Here is an 8,819-nt window from a genome sequence, read left to right on the forward strand (position 1 = left end):
CTTTCTCCTGTTCTTTTTTTTTTTTTTTTTTTTTTGAGGGAAAGGCAGTTGGGGGGAGTGGGATTGAACCCAGAACCTCATGCATGCTAGGCAAGCACTCTAACAATGAGCCACACCCCCAGAACTTTCTTGAATCCTTGAGAAAGTTGCCAAGGCTGGCCTTGAGGCCCCCCTAAGGTATTTCTAGGGGAAATGTCTACAGGTGGGATTGGCTGCTTAAGAGCCATGCATATTTTGCATTTCGAGGGGTAACTTACTCCCAATTTGTCACTTTAAAATCTATACCAATGCACTTGCCGGAAAAGCCAGGTAAGATGCCTGGCATGGTGGCGGACAAGTGGAATCCCAGAGACTTGGGAAGCTGAGACAGGAGGATTGTGAGTTCAAAGCCAGCCTCAGCAAAAGTGAGGCCCTTAAGCAACTCAGGGAGACCCTGTCTCTAAATAAAATACAAGATAGGGCTGGGGATGGGGCTCAGTGATTGAGTGCCCCTGAGTTAAAAATCCACCCCCACCCCCACATATGAGAAGATTTGGGGAACATTTGATGTGTGTGTTCGGAAGAGTTCTGCAGCTCTCACATGGCTGGTGTGGGTTGGAGAGGAGGGGGAAGAGGGCAAATGCACACCCACTGTCCTGAGAGAGGCCCGGGTATGCAATCCAGATCCAACATTTGCTGCCCCACTCCCCACCCCACCTCCCTTCCAGGCAGGGAACCAGGAGAAAGTCCTGGGTTGGGTGAGGTAATCCTTGTCTTGGAGGGAGGAGGAATCTGGACCCATCCCAACTGATCTGTTCCCCCTCCACCATGTATGAAAATGTCCTCAGAAACACTAGCCCCCAATGGAGGGAACCCCCACCCACTCTATCTCCTGAGCCTGCCTGAATCCCCGGGCTTCAGGGGATGGAAAAACCTGACTCTGGGGGTTATCTCGGCAGAGAAAGGGTCTGTGGGGCCCCAAACAATCTGCTCAGTGTTTAACTCACTACAGGATGTTTTCAAGAATCACCAGCTTCTAGGTTAAAAATATCCCATGCCCTGGGGCCCTCAGTGTCTGTCTCAGAACAGAGCTGCCTCACAGCTCCATGACTTTGCCATCACTGAGAAATTAACTGAAGCCAATTGATTTGCTTTTGTTCCACCGTGATGCTTAGACTCCAGGCTTTTTCTGTTCAGATTCTCACTCCAGTATCCACTAGCTGTGTGACCCTAGGTCACTCACTTAGCCTCTCTGTGCCTCAGTGTCTGTGGCTATAAGAGGGGAATCATGGTGGTATCTATCTCAGAGGCCAGTGGGCCTCCACCCTGGTTGTGTGTGAGAATTGCCTGGGGAGCTTTTAAAAATCCTGATGCTCAGACTGCATTCCAGACCAATTAAATCAGAATATCTGGGGACTGGGTCTGGGGGAAGAAAAAAAAATTCTTTTTCTTTTCTTTCTTTCTTTCTTTTTTTTTTAAACCTTACTAGGTGATTCCAATGTGCCTCTAAGGCTGAGACCCACTGCTGGACAGATTTTTTTTTTTAATTAAATGAAATAATATAGGACAAGGGTGCCTGGCACAGAGGTAAGTGCTTTGGTGCAGGGATGAGGGATTGATCTCCAAGTCTGGGTGGCAGTCATGGAAGGCTTCCTGGAGGAGAGGCTAGCTAAGCTCTGAATGGAAGGTGGAGAGCAGATAAGCAGGACTGAGAGGGCAGGATGGATGTTAGCACCTGCGGGGGCCTAGAATCTTGGGACTGAGGCTTCTCAGAGGAACTAAGCATCATTCTGGGCCAGGAAAGCGACTCAGTGGTATACCTGCTTTATAGGCTGTAGGTTCTGCCACAGCCCTGGGGTAAAAAGCGTTATAATGCCACCTTATAATGTCATTGCCTGTGACTGCAGCTGAGAAAGGAAGAAGTAGGGAGAGTTGGGAAGGAGGCATGTGGCAACTGGGTCCTTCACTAAGGTCAGAGTCATTGGATTCATTCTGATGTCATGAAGGTTTTAAGCAGAACAGTGACCCAGACACTGCTCTCACCTAAATTCAGGGGCAGCCAGGGTCCTCCAAAGGCATGTGTTTCCAAGAAGCTGACAAGGAGCTGTGGCTCAGACCCGTGCTCCCCCTGAGTCCGAACATTCAGTCCTGGGTTCCAGTCTGGACTCTTCCTCTCCATAGCTATGTGGCTGCGGGCAGGTGGCCTTGACTTATGAGCCTTACTTTCCTGGCCTACAAAACAGGCAGGAAACAGCCAGTGGATTTCTGCAAGGATTAATTGAGATAACAATGTAAAAGACTTAAATCTTGTGGTTACCATGGGCTAAACAATAAATTCTCCAATAACAATGATGATGATGCTGATAATGACTAGTATGGCTTGTAGTAGTTTATGCAATAATAATTATTAATAATCATAACCTTGATTCTGCAACCCTTTGGTGGCTAGATAAATACCCAAACCTGCCCTGTGTCTCTTAAGCCTTCCAAGTACCTCCCTGATTCTTAGATGATAATTTTAGATACACTTGCCAGCCCTGAATTTCATGTTTTTTTTTTTGTTTTTTTTTTAACCAGGGATTGAAAATCAGGGGCACTCGACCACTGAGCTACATCCCCAGCCCTATTTCGTATTTTATTTAGAGACAGGATCTCACTGAGTTGCTTAGCGCCTCGCTTTTGCTGAGGCTGCTTTGAACTTGTGATCATCGTGTCTCAGTCTCATGAGCTGCTGGGATTCTTTTCATGCATTTTTACTGTTGTTGAATCCACATAGGAACCATGAAGAAGGTGTATGTTTTATTCTCCAGATTTTACAATTAAAGCAATTGAGGCCCAAGAGGTTAAGCCACTTCCTCCAAATCACACAGCTACTAAGTAAGAGCCCTAAAGAAACTCATTTCCACTATATGGATGAGAAAACTGAAGCTTATTCGCTGAGGTTATCTTGCCCCAAGTGGCACAGTTGGACAGGTGGCAGAACTGGATTGGAAAGGTAAGCCTGTCTCAGGATCACTGGACACCAGACACTTCCCCCAGAGATCCAAAGTCCCTGCTGGGATCCACCCATTGACCCTTGAGCCACTTGGCTCTTCTTTGAAATAAGCTTTCAGTCTTGCTGCCTCTATTCTGAGGCCCTCAGCCTCTCTGTCTTGGATATCAGCCCCTTTATCCGGAATGTTTTTCCCACAGCCCTCTTCAAAAACCAGGTCAGGGTTAGTTCTTTTCCAGAAAACATTTTCCAAGTCTCATTGGAATTATTGTTTTGTGTTTTCCTTTCCTTTTTCTTTTCTTTCTTTTTCTGCCTTTCCCTCCCTCCCCTCCCCCCTCTCTCTTTCTCCTTCCTTCCTTCCTTCCTTCCTTCCTTCCTTCCTTCCGGGGATAGATGGAACCCAGAGCTTCATTGCATGCTAAGCACATCCTGTATCACCTACCAACATTCCCAGCCCTATAGTGTCATCTTTTAAATGTAATTTTATTTTACTTTTTACTTATTAATTCATTTGGGGAATAGGTCAAATCACATATGTGGTTCAAAACTCAAAAGACCCCAACAGGGTCAGGCATGGTGGCGCACTCCTGTAATTCCAGAGACTCAGGAGGCTGAGACAGGAGGATTGCAAGTTCAAGGCTAGCCTGGGCAACTTAGAGAGACCCTGTCTCACTATGATAAAACGGGCTGGGGAATGTAGTTGAGTGATAGAGTGCCCTGGGTTTAATCCCTAATACTAAAAAGAAAAAAACAAAAATTAAAATTCCAGGCTTCCAGCCTGCCGCTCTGTCACAATCCCAGCAGGTGCCCTTAGGATGCTTCTTGTGCCTTGGCTCTGGTGCCCTCTGAGCAAGCCCATTTGTGGTGGTGTCTTGTGCATATGACTTGTGAATGACATTGCCAGTACCCAGGGGTACTTAACCACTGAGCCAGTTGGTTGCACCAGACTTTCCATTCCAGCATTTGAGTTGAATGGATTTGGCCTTCCATTCCAGCATTTGAGTTAAATGGATTGCACCATTGTTGGTGCTATGGCTGCCATTGGTTACCTAGCTTACAAAAGATTCTGTGTGAAAGATCATCCCAATACCAGCTGGGTGCAGTGGTGCAAACCTGTAATCCCAGCAGCTTGGGAGTTTGAGGCAGGAGGATTGTGAGTTCAAAGCTAGCCTCAGCAACTTAGTGAGGCCCTAAGAAAATAAAAAATAAACAGGGCTGGGGATGTGGCTCAGTGGTTAAACACCCCTGGGTTCCATCCCTTGTACTTATTGCAATAAAGCCATGGTAAATTTTCTCATCCAGAAAGACAACCCCAAGATAGTCTATGCTTTTGACATGGAGGATCTGGGAGATAAAGCTGTGTTCTGCCACTGCTGGAGGTCCAAAGTTCCCATTCTGTGATGGTTTTCACAGGAAACATAATGAAGAGACTGGAGACAACGTGAGACCTCTGATTGTTGAGAAAAAAGAAACTTAAGTGGACAGTTTTAATGCTGCACACCAGCTTGTCATGGTGTCACCGGATCACATAACTAGAATGACTCACTCTTCTAATCCACCTCCCCTGGATTCTAGATGTGGTACATTGCAAACTTCAGCTTTCACATTCACGGCATTTGCCTAACTTATTGAAACATCATGGAACATATTTGTTTAAACAAAAAAGAAAAAGGAAAAACCACCTTACAGCCTGTGTGGGTTATTTTGGTCTTGGAAGGACCTGTTTCTTTAAATTTAAAATAATGGTATAAGAATTGTATCTTGAGTTAATGTATTAAATCATTTTCAAAATCAGGAAGAAAAAATTCCAAAGGGTATTGAGTGGAGTCTCCTTCCTACTCCTGATCTCCAGTCACCCCTACCTCCTGCCAACTGGTTTTGGTGTTTGTGTGTTCTTCCAGAACACTTCCAGCGGGTATAGACATTTCAGAAACAAATATATTGTTTTCCACTCCCCCTCACAAATGATACACATATTACACTTTTATTTGTTTATTTTTGGTACCAGAGATTGAACCCAGGGGTACTTAACCACTGAGCCACATCCCTAACCCTTTTTATATTTTTCTTTAGAGAAAGGCTCTCACTAAGTTGTTCATGGCCCTCATTAAATTTTGAGGCTAACGTTGAACTGATGATCCTCCTGCCTCAGCCTCCCCAGCTGCTGGGATTACAGGCATGCGCCACAGCGCCTGGCATGACTCATTTTTTATTTTTCAATATTTATTTTTTGGTTGTAGTTGGACACAATACCTTTATTTAATTTATTTATTTCTATGTGATGCTGAGGATCAAACCCAGGGTCTCACACGAGCTAGGCAAGCGCTGTACCACTGAGCCCTAGCCCCAGCCCACGACTCATTCTTAATCTTCGAGATTTTTTTTTCATACCAGTACATAATGAACATCCTAGATCTTTTCTGTGGCTGCATCTTTTTCCATTGTAAGACTGTATGTAATTTATTTAACCAACCTCCTATCGATGTGTATTTGGGTTGTTTTTAATCTTTTTCCCTTAAAAACAGCAGGGCAGGGCTGTGGATGAGAAATCGCATTGGCAGTCAGGACCCTGCCCCACAGAGGAGAGAGGGTGGGGCTGGGAGCCTGTGCACTGGGGTTCTTATTTGACCTTGCAATGATCTCCACAGCCCATTCGGCTCATTTCTTTGGGTCTCCACCTCTCCAGTCTTTCATCCTTTCCAACAGTTTTGTTTTTGGATGCTGGGAATTGGGCTTGGAGCCTTGTGAAGCTGTTCTATCTGAGCTACATCCCAGACCCTCTCCAACACTGTTTACTGAAACCGCCCCCCCCCCAAAGACAGACATAATCCCTGCTTCCAAGGTCCTGACATTTTAATGGGGAGGAGAGAGATGAATAGCAAACAGGTAAACAAATAAATACAGAACATGTCCAAAGGTGAAAATAAATAAGTCAGAAGAAGGAAATATAGGGTCTACTGGGAGTGTGGGGAATATTTTAGATAAAATGTCCAGGACCTACAGAGATGGCATGTCAATAACTATGCTAAAACCTGGGAAGAACATTCCAGAATGGAAGCTTTGAGGGCCCCGCAGTCAGAACAAGTTGGCTGTGCTTGAGGGACGTAAAAGAGGAGGAGCAGCTGTGAATGGAACAAGAGGAACCAAGGCAGACTGAGAAGGAGAGCTGATTTGAGGTGCAGGCTTGGAGACCCTTTTGATGAATTTGAATATTATTCCAAGTGGAACAGGAAACCACTGGAGTGGTTTAGCAGGGGACTGATGAGACTTCCTTTACATTGTGTAAACTTTAGTTGGCAACCCATTTGTACCACTCTTAGGTATTTATCCAAGAGCAATGAGACCATATGTCCCCGCAAAGACTTCTACACACATGCTAGTGCGGCTTCATTCACAGTGGCCAAACCGAGAAAAACAATCTCTGTGTCCCTCCACAGGATAATGGAGAAACAGGCGATGGTATATCTATACAGTGGGTGGTCAGCCACAAAAGGATACACAGCACACGGGTGACCCTCACAGGCATGCTGAGCTAAAGACGACGACTACCCCTCAGAGCCCCCCCAAAACAGAACATTTCCATTTCTGTCAATGCATTCTATATAACGGCTGGGGGTTAGCTCAGTGGCAGAGCACTTGCTTAACATGTGAGAGGTTCAGGGCCTCTCACATGTAAATCAATCCCCAGCACCAAATAAATAAAATAAAAAATGCAAAGTAATTTACAATAACAGAAAGCAAGTGGGGGAAGGATCAACTGCAAGGGAGTAGGAAGGAGTGATAGAAAGTTCTATATCTTGATTAGGTGGCCGTTACATGGTGGTATACAAGTGTTAAAACTCACTGAACTAGCTGGGCACGGTGGCTCATGCCTGTAATCCCAGGCTGAGACAGGAGGATTGCGCATTCAAAGCCAGCCTCAGGAGCTTCGAGCAACTCAGTGAGACCCTGTCTCTAAATAAAATACAAAATAGGGCTGGGGCTGGGGCTCAGTGGTTGAGTGCCCCTGAGTTCAATCCCTGGTACCAAAACAAGACAAAACAACTCACTGAACTAGTGTACTTAGTATGGCTACAATTTATTGGGTGTAAATTATAACTATTAAAGCAGATTTTAAAAAGATAACTGACTTCTGAGTGGAGAGGTCCATTTTGGAAGTTAATGCAGTAATCCAAATAAGAGAATGGTTGAAAGGGGTGAGGGGAGTCAGGCCATGCTTTGTGGGTGGGAGGATTGGACAGCGGTGGGAAGTGAGACAGGGGAAGAATTGGAGTTCAGTCCAGGTATGCACCTGGTCAATATGTGAGCCCTTCAGCAATATGACAGAGACTGAGGGTTCAGCAGCTTTGGAAGGAAATTTTGCCTCCAGTTGTCCAAGGAAGCGATTTATCATCTTTTTGTTGGGTGGTGGGGGGGGTGACAGGGGTGGAACCTAAGACTTTGTACATGCTAGGCAAGTGCTTTTACTGAGCTAAATCCCTAGCCCTTGTATAATCTCTTGAGATCCCTTCTGACCCTGTAATTCTTTGTTTATAAGCCCTCCGTGCCAGGCAAATATGTCATGTAGGAAAAATCCTTAGTATCTTGTCTTACGGATATGAAAATTGGGGCTTAAATAGACTCTCCTCCAGGGGGAAGCAGGTTAAGCCAAATCTGGGCTTGGGTCTTCTTTTTTTCTTTCTTTCTTTTTTTTTAGTTATACATGGACATGATATCTTTTTTTTTTTTTTTTTTCAATGAGAGAGTGAGAGATGATTAGAGGTTAGAGAGAGAGANTACATAGCATGCACAAGGCCCTAGGTTCAATCCTGAGCACTGAACAGAAAAAACAAACCTAAAACTCCTTATCCTCCAGCTTCAGGAGTGACGGTTTACAGGTCCAGTGCTTTCGAGGCAAGGCCCCACTCTTTCTGGGCATCTTCATGGTGAGAGTATTGGAACCTGGACACTTCTGACAAATGGGTTCTCCTCATTTTTTGTTTCTGCAGCTCTTGTTGGGCTGCCCAATCTTTGTCAGATAAAGCCTCTCCTTGCCCAATCCTGTTTTTTCTATTTTTCCCTTCCTCTTTCATAAGTGTCACCCCTAAAAAGTTAGGGTGCTTCCTGGGGTACCTGACCTGACAGAGAAGGACCTGGCAGCTGGGTTATTGAAGGACAAGGAGAGTTGGACACTGTGCTTAGAGGCTTGTTTTTTTGGTATTGGGGATTGAACTCAGAGGCACTACATCCTCAGCCCTTTTTATTTTTAAAAATTTTTGATAGAGTCCTCCTGCTAGGTTGCTGAAACTGTTCTCCAAATTGTGATCCTCCTGCCTCAGCCTTCTGAATTGCTGGGATTCAGGTGTGCGTCACTGCACATGTCTGGTTGCAGAGCATTTTTTATATAAAAATTGACAAATTGCCATCACCCATTCCGAAGTGCAGGAAAGGACTGGAAATAGAATAATACTAAAACTGATCTCAGAATTCATTTAGATAGTAGCTCTATGATATCTGTCTATTCACACACTCAATAGGTTCCAACTGTTATTATCACCCAGTTTCTGAGTGATGGGAGTAGAGTCCCTCAAGAAACTATGTTGGGCAGTGGGTGTGACTTTCTTGTAGTTTTCCCTTTACTGTCTAACGTGGGGTTCCTCCTGGCCCATGCAGAACTTTGACAAAGTCTCTGAAGACTAAGGGATAAGTAACCTCAAAAATAAATGGATCTGGGGGCTGGGGTTGTGGCTCAGCGGTAGAGCACTCGCCTAGCACGTGAAAAGCCCTGGGTTCAATCCTCAGCACCACATAAAAATAAAATAAAGGTATTGTGTCCAACTACAACTAAAAAAATAAATATTGAAAAAAA

The sequence above is a fragment of the Marmota marmota genome, unplaced genomic scaffold (genome assembly GCF_001458135.2).
Source record: "Marmota marmota marmota unplaced genomic scaffold, marMar, whole genome shotgun sequence".
NCBI lineage: Eukaryota > Metazoa > Chordata > Mammalia > Rodentia > Sciuridae > Marmota > Marmota marmota.